Source organism: Neovison vison, chromosome 5 (genome assembly GCF_020171115.1).
Source record: "Neovison vison isolate M4711 chromosome 5, ASM_NN_V1, whole genome shotgun sequence".
NCBI classification, from domain to species: domain Eukaryota; kingdom Metazoa; phylum Chordata; class Mammalia; order Carnivora; family Mustelidae; genus Neogale; species Neogale vison.
In genome coordinates this window covers 96109878-96123708 of record NC_058095.1, presented here as the reverse complement: position 1 = coordinate 96123708, position 13831 = coordinate 96109878, and the positions used below count along the sequence as shown (strand labels likewise).

At 40.5% G+C, this 13831-nt stretch overlaps 1 protein-coding gene across 5 annotated transcripts in view; it reads right to left on the bottom strand.

Annotated features, from left to right (window-relative positions):
- FRY (FRY microtubule binding protein) overlaps positions 1 to 13831 on the bottom strand; it is a 349740-nt gene that overhangs the window by 251913 nt on the left and 83996 nt on the right. The gene's annotated exons all lie outside the window — the stretch shown is intronic.

Sequence of the window (13831 nt, the reverse complement as noted above, 5' to 3'; positions counted from 1 at the left end):
ACATAAACTGTGTCCCAAGGCTGCAAGCAGTAGGTCAATCAGAGTGGCAAAAGATGCATTCCTCCTATTTTCAGGAAGAAGGATACAGTCCAGAAATTCCCCTAGCAACTTGAATCACAGTTGCAAGCTTTTACTGAAGGCTGAGAATAAGTGAGCACCTGCCTCCTGCAGACATGCTGGGGGTAATGAGCACAGGAGGGAGTTGGGAATGGCTCCTGCTGGGCAGCCAATAAGAACAGAGATTCTAGAGCCAGACGTAAATTTGAATCTAGGTGCTAGCACTTACTGATGCACTTGCCCTGGGGAAGTCATTCACTCATTCATTCACTCATTTTTCACCTATATAGTGGTATTTGTCTCAGTAGGATCTGATGAAATTTAAATGAGATAGTGCTCAGAACAGAGGGTGAAACTCAGTAGTCCTTCATAAATGCTAGCTATTCTTATTAGACCATTCCAAGACTCAGCTGAAGGGTGCTGTGGATAGGCAGTAAAGTGAGTCAATAAAACTCTTTCAGGTTAATAGCCAAATCTAAATAATAAGACTGAAATCTAAACCTCACCAGAAAATACTGATATTTCTATATAAATGGAAATACCCGAAAACAGGAAAATATTTTGGTCATTTTTTTGTAATGACAAAGTTAAGGATATTTCATCTACTGCTGTTAGATAGCATTCAGATGAATTAATACTGTATTTGCTCATTTTAATCTAATGACAGATTTCAATAAACCTAATATATTCCTGTTTTCTTTCTCTTTCAACAGAGAATTTGCTACAGTCTTGAAGGGCTCAAGTTTCTGATCTAGTAATATTCTTTCTTATAATTTGCTTAAAAGAAAACAAAAATAGACTCAATTTCTTATTGAATGGGCATAAGAAAAACACCAGGGAATGCTCCTTTTTTTTCTTGAAACTAGAGGAAGTGAGATACAGTATTATTTGAGAACTTTGCCACTGCTTTTTGACAAATACCATTCTGATACCTTAGTAGGAAATACATGTCAATATCCTTCTGCTCCAATCTGAGTTTCATCAGTTTCACCTACTATTAATCAATCTCTTGATCTTGCAAAGAATGATGAGAGGTAGCATAGTTTAGTTTTTACCCTAGACTCTAGGTCTGATTTCTGGCTCTGTCACTTACAAGTGGTATGTGTAAAATAGGGTTATGGTGAGGATTAGAGGAAATGATGCATGTAAAGCAGGTAATACAGCACTTGACACTTCGCAAGGGCTTATAAGTATCAGCTGTTATTACTGTGCTTAGTGCAAGGCTACATAACGAAAGTGGGGAGTTATTAATAGTCATCTACCATTGTATGGATTATATTTTACGGCAGTTTCTACTGTTGACTACCCTTCTGCCTTGGTAAGAATCTCTGTTTTGTTCAAGTAGCAGGTAGCAGTCTCTTGTCCTACAGAAAGTGGACCCATTCCAGCCCGATGCATCATGGTTTGTCTAAACCAATGTGGTAATTCCATTCAACTTTGCCAGGACTGGCATATCACCCAGTTCCAATTAGGAAAGCAAGAGGAAGTTTGCTGGTGTCTTTGGCAAAATTTTTTCCTCATCAGAAGAAAGACCTAACCTGAACTCTCTCCCATCCTGACTTTTAAGTAAAGCAAAGAGGTTTGGAACCGAGGTTACCATCTGTGATCATGCAGTGACAAGTCTGAAGGTTGGATGGTCTGTGTCCTTGAGCTTCTAAATTCACCTGGAACCTATGATCCCCAGACTGTATGTTAGGTAAGCAAATTAATTAAGTCTTTATTCTTTCAGCCATCATGAAGTTATTCTAGTATTTATGGAAAAGCCTCACAAAATGACACACATTTTCAATTACTAGATGGCAAGAGAAAGTTCTAGGTAAGAACCATACTGTTCTACCTATGAAGAACAGGCCTGTTACTGAACTGTGATTACTGAGAAGAGGGATTTAGGATTTAGAATGAAAGTCACTGATTAGAATCCTATTCAATCATTTCTAATTTATATTTCTTTTCTTTCTTTTTTTTTCCAATTTATTTATTTTCAGAAAAACAGTATTCATTATTTTTTCACCACACCCAGTGCTCCATGCAAGCTGTGCCCTCTATAATACCCACCAACTGGTATCCCAACCTCCCACCCCTCTGCCACTTCAAACCCCTCAGATTGTTTTTCAGAGTCCATAGTCTCTCATGGTTCACCACCCCTTCCAATTTTACCCAAAAGCACATACCCTCCCCAATGTCCATAACCCTACCCCCCTTCTCCCAACCCCCCTCCCCCCAGAAAGACAACTATCATATGATCTCCCTGATATGAGGAAGTAGTGATGCAACATGGGGGCTTAAGTGGGTAGGAGAAGAATAAATGAAACAAGATGGGATAGGGAGGGAGACAAACCATAAGTGACTCTTAATCTTTTCTTTTTTAAGTGGAACAGTTGGCTGATTTGAATTTCAACTCCTTTGCCCCTCTAGGAAAATGACGATAAGCACTAAGTAGCTAACAAAATGGCTAATAAGAGAAAGAAAAGAAGCTAAGTTAACATTAAAACAGATTTTTGGATCTTTAAAATGTGATAGAACTTTAGAGAGAGAATTTTTAGAGAGAATGAGAATGAGTTCTTAATCATAATTTTGACTGCTCTTAAAGCTCAAGCATTTAACATTGTTAATTTTTTTTTCTTTTCGGATGAAAATGAGCCAAGTTTTCAAACACCTTCAAAATTGATATCTCAATCGGCAGAAGCTAGGATCAGCTTTCCCATAATAATAATAGGAATAAGAATAATGATAAGGACTGGGGGTTTGTTAGGAAATAGAACACAAAAATCAGCAAGGAATACTACAATTTGTTCTTACTTTCCTGTTTTCTTGCAATTGTATTAGGTCAAATAAAATAGAGAAGGGGTTGCTCTGTACTCTCAGTCTGGAAGAGAAGATGAGATCAGGACTCAGGGCCACCATCAAACCCTGAGGGAAGTAAAACAAAACACCCAGTGTGGCGCTGCACAGGGCTTAGCTTCTCTCCAAACTCCCAAAGGAAGCTAAACTACTCATTAGAAAAGTAGATCTTTACTTCTGGGATGCTGAAATAGTACAAGTATACTATAGCTAAGACCACGGTGTCAGTCAATACCAAGGTTTCATTTTTAGGGGAGATTCATTTAAAATGTGGCTTTCAAAAGCTGAAAAATGAGAAGCTGAGTTCCATTTTTTTTTTAAGAAAAACCACCATTTGTCCTCCCCATAGTGTTCGAACTTGTAAATTTTAAACTAACTGCTTATAATTTGCGAAAGTCATAGGCAATCTATTCCTTTAAGGCAACGTTTTCAGTTGTATAATTCTTTAAAGCTGTCATGAGAGAGTTCTACCTAGTCCCAGGCATGAAGTACAAGTAGGTGGTGTAACAAACCAAACAGTGTTTCAGACACATTTTTAAATACTATCTTGCATCCTCATGACCTTCTTTATTTCAACAAGGCTTAACTTGAAACACAATATCTACTAAAACCTAGGAGAGTATCCTTTGAATGTATGATCATATGCTATAAAACTTCCAGAATACTGACAATTTCTACAAGCACCATATCTTACCATGCAGAAAGACATGCTTGTCTCTTGGTCAAGAATGCCAGCACTTCAAATGGGAGACAACCCTGTTCAAATTCACTGAGTTGGATACACAGTCACTACTGTTTTTTAAAAAAATACAACAGAAAGAACCTGATAGACTGTGCAGTGTGACACCTATTTATTATTCAGAATACTTAAAAGCTGACTAGTCCAAGAAACTGATCAAGCTTAGAAAGCCAGAGATCCAGTCTCTACATATCAGTCAAGTTCAATAGCGTACAACTCAACGTCCTCCAGTTCAGCTTTAATGGCATAATGGAAATAACTGACACATATTATGATGTTTACACAAACCTCATTTTTCTGTGGAGGTATTCAAAACCCTTCACATTAAACAGGTAGTGACAAGGTGTCACATTTGCTCCTTTCACCTAAGGAAGTGGGGACAGGAGGCAATCAAGGTCACACACAGAAAAATAACAGAAAAAAAACAAAAGCTTCTGCACAGCAAAGGAAACAGTCAAAAAAACAAAGAGGCAACCCACGGAATGGGAGAAGATATTTGCAAATGACAGTACAGACAAAAGGTTGATATCCAGGATCTATAATGAACTCCTCAAACTCAACCCACACGAAACAGACAAACACATCAAAAAATGGGCAGAAGATATGAACAGACACTTCTCCAATCAAGACATACAAATGGCTATCAGACACATGAAAAAATGCTCATCATCATTAGCCCTCGGGGAGATTCAAATTAAAACCACATTGAGATATCACCTTACACCAGTTAGAATGGCCAAAATTAACAAAACAGGAAACAACATGTGTTGGAGAGGATGTGGAGAAAGGGGAACCCTCTTACACTGTTGGTGGGAATGCAAGTTGGTGCAGCCTCTTTGGAGAACAGTGTGGAGATTCCTCAAGAAATTAAAAATAGAGCTTCCCTATGACCCTGCAATTGCACTCCTGGGTATTTACCCCAAAGACACAGATGTCGTGAAAAGAAGGGCCATCTGTACCCCAATGTTTATAGCAGCAATGGCCACAGTCGCCAAACTATGGAAAGAACCAAGATGCCCTTCAACGGATGAATGGATAAGGAACATGTGGTCCATATACACTATGGAGTATTATGCCTCCATCAGAAAGGATGAATACCCAACTTTTGTAGCAACATGGAAGGGACTGGAAGAGATTATGCTGAGTGAAATAAGTCAAGCAGAGAGAGTCAATTATCATATGGTTTCACTTATTTGTGGAGCATAACAAATACCATGGAGGACAAGGGGCGTTAGAGAGGAGTAGGGAATTTGGGTAAATTGGAAGGGGAGGTGAACCATGAGAGACTATGGACTCTGAAAAACAGTCTGAGGGGTTTGAAGTGGCGGGGGGGTGGGAGGTTGGGGTACCAGGTGGTGGGTATTATAGAGGGCACAGCTTGCATGGAGCACTGGGTGTGGTGAAAAAATAATGAATAATGTTTTTCTGAAAATAAATAAATTGGGGGAAAAAAAAGAAGTGCTAAAGAAGCACCGATGTTATTTCTAGTAAATAAATTAAAAAAAATAACAGAAAAACAGGGAAGAAAAACTTAATCTCGTGTTTAAACAATTGAAGTATGTTTTTGAGTTGACTTTTATGTGACACACCATTTTCTTGATTTGCCAGATCCTTCCTACATAAATATAACATTCAAATGGAATTTTACTAAAGTTTCTCCCTAGTTAATCTAATACCCTATCCTTTTCATGGCTGCCAAAATACATATTTACCTGTTTAAGTCTAAACTCAAAGAAGTCAGCCTACTGTCTCTTAAGCTCAGGCAAAAAATTTTAATGGAAATTAATTGTATATTTCCATAATGTTGTGCTTGTGGCATTAGCTGAGAATTCTGGAAATTTCAAAGCTGTCTTCCACAGCTAAACTACTTTGCACTTTGCAATTGATTAAGAACAGCGGAGGCAGTCAGAGTTGTATATCAAATTAGAGTTGATAAAAGCTCTTAAAATAGATTTGAATGCCTTCTTGAAAAAGATTTCAACTCCCTTAAATTGACATGACAACAAATTCTTACAGCAGCATAAAAAGTATTAACTGAAATGTTATGGCTTTGGCTTAAATTTCCATCTGCAGCTCATCAAGTGACTATATAAGTAGAAAGGAATTAAACCAAAATCAGACTCATTATAGAGTCTGATATGCTGGCAGAATATAAACTTTCACTGTTTAGCAGCTGGAGTTCTGGGTGACTAATATTTAAATGCTTGTGCTTGTATGTTCTGTAAGAAAGAAGAAAAGTGTTTTAACAATATAGGTAAGGGGTAGGATCGAGAACCTTACAGAAATATAGAATTCTCTCTCACACACAACATACTCTTTAATCTCAATGTTCTGAAGAGTGACAGGACCACTCAAATGAAGAATGACTGGCTTTAAATTAGACCCTGGTCAAAATTCTGATAAACATGGGGAGTCTTCTTCACAGTTTTCTAATGTAAGAATGCCTATCTGAAATTCTTGCTACCCCGATACTGACAATCAACCAAGTGTCTCAGAGTAAATAATTTACCCTCCCTCTTCTCTTTCAGGTATCCTGCTAGGGGGAATGTTCTTAGAGGAATTTGCTTGCAAGCACCAGGTTTCCAACAGTTGTCCGACGCCATGAAAAAGAATAAATGAAACAAGATGGGATTGGGAGGGAGACAAACCATAAGTGACTCTTAATCTCACAAAACAAACTGAGGGTTGGTTGCTGGGGGAGGGTGGTTGGGAGAAGCGGGGTGGGGTTATGGACATTGGGGAGGGTATGTGCTTTGGTGAGTGCTGTGAAATGTGTAAACCTGGCGATTCACAGACCTGTACCCCTGGGGATAAAAATATATGTTTATAAAAAATAAAAAATTTAAAAAAAGTATAAATCCATCAAGTTAAATTCAACAGAACCTACTGAACACAGTCTCCCAAATAAAATTTTCTATGGCATACGCTGTCACTGAAATATCATTGGATCCTTTCCCTGGGATTCTTCTGCATTATTATTTCTAACTTCCAAGGAAGGAGGACAGCTCTAAGATCCCTGATGGGAGGATCCAGGTCTGATTCAGACACCCAGAGCAGTGGGTCTGGTGCGTGGTGCTCAAAAGGAAATCCTGAATAACGTTTCTCTTGTTTTTCCGACACTGCGGACTCACAAAGTATTCTGATGCAACAACTGGGAAAAAGCTGACGCTAAGATAGTAAGTTTTTGAGTATAATCCAGTATCAAAAGGCAAGTAAAGATGTTCTTATAGAAAAAGCTAATTCTATTGCTCCTTCAAGCCTGAGAGACACTTTTCAACTCAAAGAAGAGAACATTTTCTTACTCCTGTAGCCAACGATTCTACAATGGAGAGATATTTCAATGAATATGATGAAAGGAATCTATCAAATGGCAGTGGTCAGCAAGGAAAAAGATGAGATAAAGCTGTGTACTTTGTTTTTCACAAATGCCATTCACCTTTCAAGAAGTGGTTGCCTGCTAAGTCTTTTTCACTGGGTTGTATGCAAATGTGTGATTCTCAGAAGGCATCACAGTGTAGAAAATCAGACATGTTTGAGTGTTTTTAAAAGATCACTAAGAGGGGTGCCTGGGTGGCTCAGTGGGTTAAGCCGCTGCCTTCGGCTCAGGTCATGATCTCAGGGTCCTGGAATCGAGTCCTGCATCAGGCTCTCTGCTCAGCAGGGAGCCTGCTTCCCTCTCTCTCTCTCTCTCTCTCTGCCTGCCTGTCTACTTGTGATCTCTCTCTGTCAAATAAATAAATAAAATCTTTAAAAAAAAATCACTAAGAAATGCTGGGGTACAGATACAGCCAGAAAATCGTGACATGGATGTCTTTTATTTTTTTATATTTTTCACTTATTTTTTAATTTGATTAACGTATAATACATATGTTTTTTAAATGGGCTTACCTTTGTGTATCTGAAGTAATAGATGCCAAGACATACTTCATTTTTTTTTTTAAATAAGTCCTATTCAAAGATAAAGACCTGGGCTAAAATCATTATTTGTCCATTTGAATCTGATCTGAAAGCTCGCAAAATATACCTACTTGATGCCATCTGGGTGTCTCATTGCTCAGAAGCTCAATTCGGGGGTGGGGGGAATTAAGCCTTATCACCCTAAACCAGGAACATTTAGGAAGAAGCTAGTTTATTCATAATCAATGCATCCCATTCATCAAATGAGGTAATGTTTTTAAAGGTGCTGAACAGACCACAAGGCACTAAATAAATTTAAGATTTAGTACCAGCAGAGAACCTGCACAAAAGCTTGTGTGTGGGGCTGAGAAGCCACGGAACAGCCCCAACTCAGGAAAACGTCATTTCTCAGCCCAAACTCACATTTGAGTCCAATCATTTTGAATATCACATGAAGCTTAGAAATGTAGAAGTTACTAAGAAGAAGATCAGGACATATGTAACCCATTCAATTCCTTGAGCTGTACCCAGAAGTGAACTAATGAGTCATAGGTATTAAGATGTTTTGAAACAGATGTCTTTTAAATAAAGAGAATATTTCATGTTGTATCATCTAAGTGTGCCATTGAAATATCTGAGTGCTGGGAACTTTCTCAAATACCCTGGGCTGTTCCCAGATTGTAAAATTATCTAGGTCCTCTCTCCTCCTTGCCTACCGCTGTTTCTCGGTCTATTTTAGCTCTATGGGCACCTTACTTAGCAGCATGCAAAAGTAGCAGAGAAGCTGAAATCAAATCATTTTGTGCCGCGTCCTTATAGAATGTTTTGTGGTGGACAAAACTGGTGCTATCAGGGAAAATGAGATCTCTGAGTTATAGATTTCCATTAGTCCTGGAGATAGTCTCCCTGTTCTCACTGCTAAAGATGAGTAGGAGTTTGCTACCATTTCCTAAACAGAAATACAACCCATCAGCGAAACTTCAGCATAGTATGCAAATGACTCTTCAGAAAGAATTAAAGCTTATTAGTACCTTTTTATTTACTAGAGTCATTTAAATTATGTATTTATATATACTGTTAAAAAGCAGGAAAAAAAATCGACATGAAACACTCCTAACAAAAGAAGTGTAGCATTTTTACTATAATCTTGTTTGCGTGTGTTGTATGTTCAATCAAATGACCATAGTGAACAAACTGTGTTATTTGTAATAATAACAAGTGAAGACGTCGATACTTAGGTCTTTCAAACAGGCCTGTGCTAAGGAGATGGTGCTCTCCAGTGCTGGTTCTTAGGGCGAAGTAGGCAGAGGGAGGAAGATTATGAATAAAGTAGCTTCCTCTTCATGTTCCTGGTTTAGATGATAAGGCTTAATTCCCCCAAAGTTGAGCTTCTGAGCTCTGAGATACTGAGAAGGCATCAAATAGGTATATTCCATAAGGTTTCAGATCAGCTTCCAATGAATAATGATTTTATTTTTTTATTTGTTTTAATATTTTATTTATTTGACAGACAGAGCTCACAAGTAGGCAGACAGGCAGTCAGAGAGAGGGGAGGGGGTAAAGCAGGCTCCCTGCTGAGCAGAGAGCCCGATGCGGGGCTCGATCCCAGGACCCTGGGATCATGACCTGAGCCCAAGGCAGAGGCTTTAACCCACTGAGCCACCCGGCCCCTCTAAGTAATGATTTTAGTCCAGGATCTTTCCCTGGACTAAAAGGGACTACAGGACTAAAAAAGACTACAAGCCTCTGAATAGAGAGTGAGAGGATAGAGAGAGAAAGTGAGAGGGAGAGAAAGAGAGAGAGCACACTCACACGCGCCCAAGCCTCAAGGGAGAGGGGGGGAGGGGGCTAAGGACTGGCAGTGGCATTGGCCGACAAGAATGAAAGTATCTATAATGCACTGAGATCCCTAATGTTCTTGACCCTTTGGTCATCCTATGGGTGATTTTTAAAAATGTGATTATCAAGTGGATCCAGGGAAAGGTTTATGGTGCTTACTAGCATCCTGACTCTCAGCAAAGCATTTTCCTAACTCATTTTATTTTTCATCTGTCAAGTGTGGATCATAACGTCCCCTTGCAGGGTTATTGGAAAGAGTGAAGATAATAAACACAATGGTCATATGGCCTCCTTTGCTCAGGGCAGTCCCAGTATAATTATTAACTTTCACTCTCAAAAGTGTCCCAGTTTGGACAAATAATGATGTGGTTGCCCTACATATAAATTACCAAGTGTAACATCCAACAGGCAGTGGGCCCTCGGTCAATGTGACAGTCACTATTATTCTAAAATTGTTCAAGCATATTAACAATGACAAAAAAACAACACACCAAACAAACACACCAACACCCTCCCCCTTGTTATTTATCTTCATCACAAACCCAGAAGCAGGCTCTTTCTACCCAGAGTAGATGTTGATTTGGGGTTTCGTTTCTCATTAGGACTATAAACTACTTGAGCAGAAGCGACCATGACCTGAGGGAGTGCACAGCCGGTCAGACATCTGAGTGACAGGAACATGGGAGTTACTCCCCCCTGAGTGCCTGGAAGGTGCTGGGAGCTTCCTAGGGTTTCAGGGCCCTGGGGGAAGCTCATTTGCTCTGCAGCTGTACCACTCTGCTGGATTCAGGCAACTTGATCACCTTTAGTTTTCTACTTTTTCACCTCAGCTCCACAAAGAGGTTACAGCTAACACCTTGAGGTTTCTCTTAAGCCTTTCCTGTAGGGTCTTTGAGCTACGCTGAGGACATAAACAGGAGTCAGTATGTCCTGCTCTGCAGCAGTCAGTGGTGTGCCTCATCCTCATGTGCATGTGATCTCTCTGTCCCAACTTAACCCGACACTAAGACACTAACCGGCATTTGTTTCTTTCTTCCTCTCTCTCAAGATTTTATTTCTTTGAGAGGGAACAAAAGAAAGATCAGGGAGCGAGAAAAGCTGACTTCCCACTGAGCAGTGAGCCCAACAACGACTTGGGGCTCAAACCCAGTATCCTGAGATCATGACCTGCGCCAAAGGCAGATGCTTAAGGGGCTGAGCCACCCAGGCGCCCGCACTAAACAGTATTTCTATGTTGGACAGAAATAATGTCCTTCATCACCATCATTTAGCTCACTACGATATATCTGAAAAATGTCACAACCAATTCTCCCAAGTGATGTAAGTTTTTCTAGAATATTACACATTTCAGAATGCATAGCAGCCCTTCCAAAACAGGCAAAGGGCTTGCTCGTTTCCCCAGACCAGTTTATTTGTCAACGGAGTTCTTGTTACCCCAAAGAATTAACAAGCTTTCAAAAGTTCCCCTCTGTGGGGTGGCAAGATTTGACAAATGTTTTAAGAAAGATGCAAACTGCCCTGGAAAGATCAAGACTTCGAAGAAGTTTGGAATGCCCCTTTGTTCACTGGGTCCTAGGTTTGTTTGCACACCAGGGAGTTGACAGAAACACAAGGAAGACCAGGGGAAGGTTTCAGATGGGTGGGAGAGCCCACACACTTCGCTCTATACTTCAAGAAAAAGCATGCCTTCATTTCCTCTGAAATAGCTTGGAACTATCTGCTGTCAACTTTGTAGCAAACCTGGAAGGCTAAGAAGACTTCCTGCCACTGAGGACCGTTGCCAGGCCATCTCCCCTGCTGCTGGGAGGTATTTACACAGGGGAGGTAGGAATATTCTATAGTAGCTGAGGTAGAAAGGGGGGAATGTTGAAAAGTAAATCTAGAAAGTAAACCTAAGGAAGCAACTATTTTTGGCATATTCACACAGTTCCCTACACCTAGGGGTGTAGCAAGTGTTGACTATTCAAAGAATAATCCACAAATGATGTAAGGAGTCTGACTCTGATTCGAAGTGGGTTTCGAAGCCAGGGGAGTGTTGGAAAACCTTCATGTTATTTTAACATTTATTGAGTGTTTACGATGTGCTAGATATTGTTCTGAGTGCTTTAATTCTCAAAATGCCTCATTTACTCCCGTGAAGTATCCATTCTCTTTGCTTCCATTTCACAGATGAGAAAAATGAAACAGAGAAGAGTTAATGAACTGTCGAAGGCCACGCAGGTGCAGGCGACAGACACCTGAACAAAGCCTATCTGGTGACTTGTGTTCTAGCTGAGGGCGCACCAGATTAGAGAGCCCCTGTGCGTGCAGTCACGGAGTGAGGCCAGACGAGGGGTGAGCAGATGAAATTTGGCTGGAGCGCAAGAACAATCAGGGAGAGAGGCTGGATGAGGAGCTCAAAGAGGGCCCTGAATGGCAGTCATAGTCTCTGGGGTGAGACGGAGCTGTGGTGGGGTCTTTGAAATGCTGGCAGAATCCTCTCAAGAAGCCGCTCCGTGGCAGGGGGGCCTTCAGGAGACCATTGGAGCATTCCAGGTTAAAGTGAGAAAAGCCCGTGCAGGCCGTGGCTGGGAACACCAAGGGGAGCAGCTAGCTGTGAGAATCACTGAATGGCTGTGGAAAAGTCTGGATATGACTGGGGAAGGAGCCACAGGACTTAATAGCAGGGAAGATACAGGGGGCTAATAAGGAAAGCCTCCGCCATGAGGTCTACAAAGGACATTTTATTTCCAGACATCAAGGCCATTTTAATTCCCAACTCCATTAAAATGAAAGGGCAGCCTGACAGAGTGGGCACGCCAGTGAAGAAGGGTGTCAAAATGAACAGTGAATAAAAAGCCAACACATCTCACCAGGCAATGACTGATTTAATTGACTTGTTAATTCTTCAGAGGAGGCAGATACACATGAAATTACATCCTCCCCCCCCCCCACCCAGTATGCCCTTAACAACAAAAAAAAAGGGGGTGGACCTTAACGGACCTGCTCATGGAATCATCTCTCCTCTTATTACCACCTTGCAAAGCAGTCAGCCATAGTTACACTTTATTTTATTGTTTTTTAATTGTTGTACTTTTATAACTAAGCATCACTATGTAATTAGGAGCCTGGTTCTCCACTCAGGTATGTGGGCGGGCATCCTGGCCTCTCGAACCTGCTGTTGGCCCACGATGAGCCCCGTGATGCAGCCTCACTACACTGAGTAGGTCAAAGCCCTCAGGCTACTGTTTTCTACTGACAAACTCCTTTCTCTCTTTGCTACTGACAATATGTAAAACTGAGAGCAAAGCGAGGTCATAAGCAGGTTAGTGTTGCAACAAGCCTAAAGAAGAGTAAGCAAAAAAGTGCATTTCCTCTTCCTCTTTCAAGAGAGGGCTGAAGAGCATTCTGACTTCCAAAGGAACGCGAAAGAGAATCACCAACTTCATGCTTCCGTAATGAAGAAATTAAGAGAGAAGGCAGGTATGGTGTCTCGTTCACCTTTGCAGCCCCCCAGGCTGGAGTAGTAGGTGTTGAATAAATATTTGCTGAATGAATTAAAAGAATTCAAAATTGTGTCCCGGATACTCTCAAAGTAGATAGGAACAGTCATTTTGAACCATTTCCTGATGTGACAGAAAGAGAGAGAGAGAGAGGGAGAGTGTGTGTGTGTGTGTGTGTGTGTGTGTGTATGTGGGGGAGGGATGCGTTAGAAAAGGTGGAGAGAATATACTTTGTCTAGAGTAATTTGAAAATTGACAAGGGGAGAAAGATTTTAAAAGAAATCCCAATGGCCTCAGTATTGTCACACATAATTTTCTATCTAATGAGACAATGACAAAAATTGATAGGAGAAAATCATCTGGCCTTGGTGTACTCAAAAGGATGATTCAAAACCACATACTGATGTAAAACTCACAGTAAGTCTTTCCAGTTATTGGAAAACTGCTCCATTAAGAATCTTGTGTGTCAAATCCTTTTCATTAATCAAAGGGTGGGTAGACAAAGGAAGATTCATCCTGGAGTGTGAAGTATTGCACAAATAATGGATCCAAGATAAATGAATTAGGACTACAACAAATAAACGAATTCTATTTGGGTGACAGTAGGACTCCCAAATGGCTTCCCACTTGTCAAAAAACAGCCTCAGACAAGCCCCATCGTGTACACAGTGGTGCAAAATGACCTGGGAAAAAATGGTTTCTTTGGATATCATTTAGAGATTCATATCCCTGAATTCCTTAAGGCTGAAGCTACTTTGGCTCTTTTCTTAAAGCAATTATGGCAGAGGCTCTCCTGCCCAGGTTCTGTTTACATAAGGACCATCTTGGCCACAGGTCATCTGGGTAGGAGCTAATTAATTGCCAGCTCTTTGAGCACAGGTAGGTTAATTAGCATGCATGTAATACGGCCTCGGAATTTTTCTTGGGAAAATTGTTTTAAATTCCAAACAATAAAGGATCTGTAATACCTGCCGGT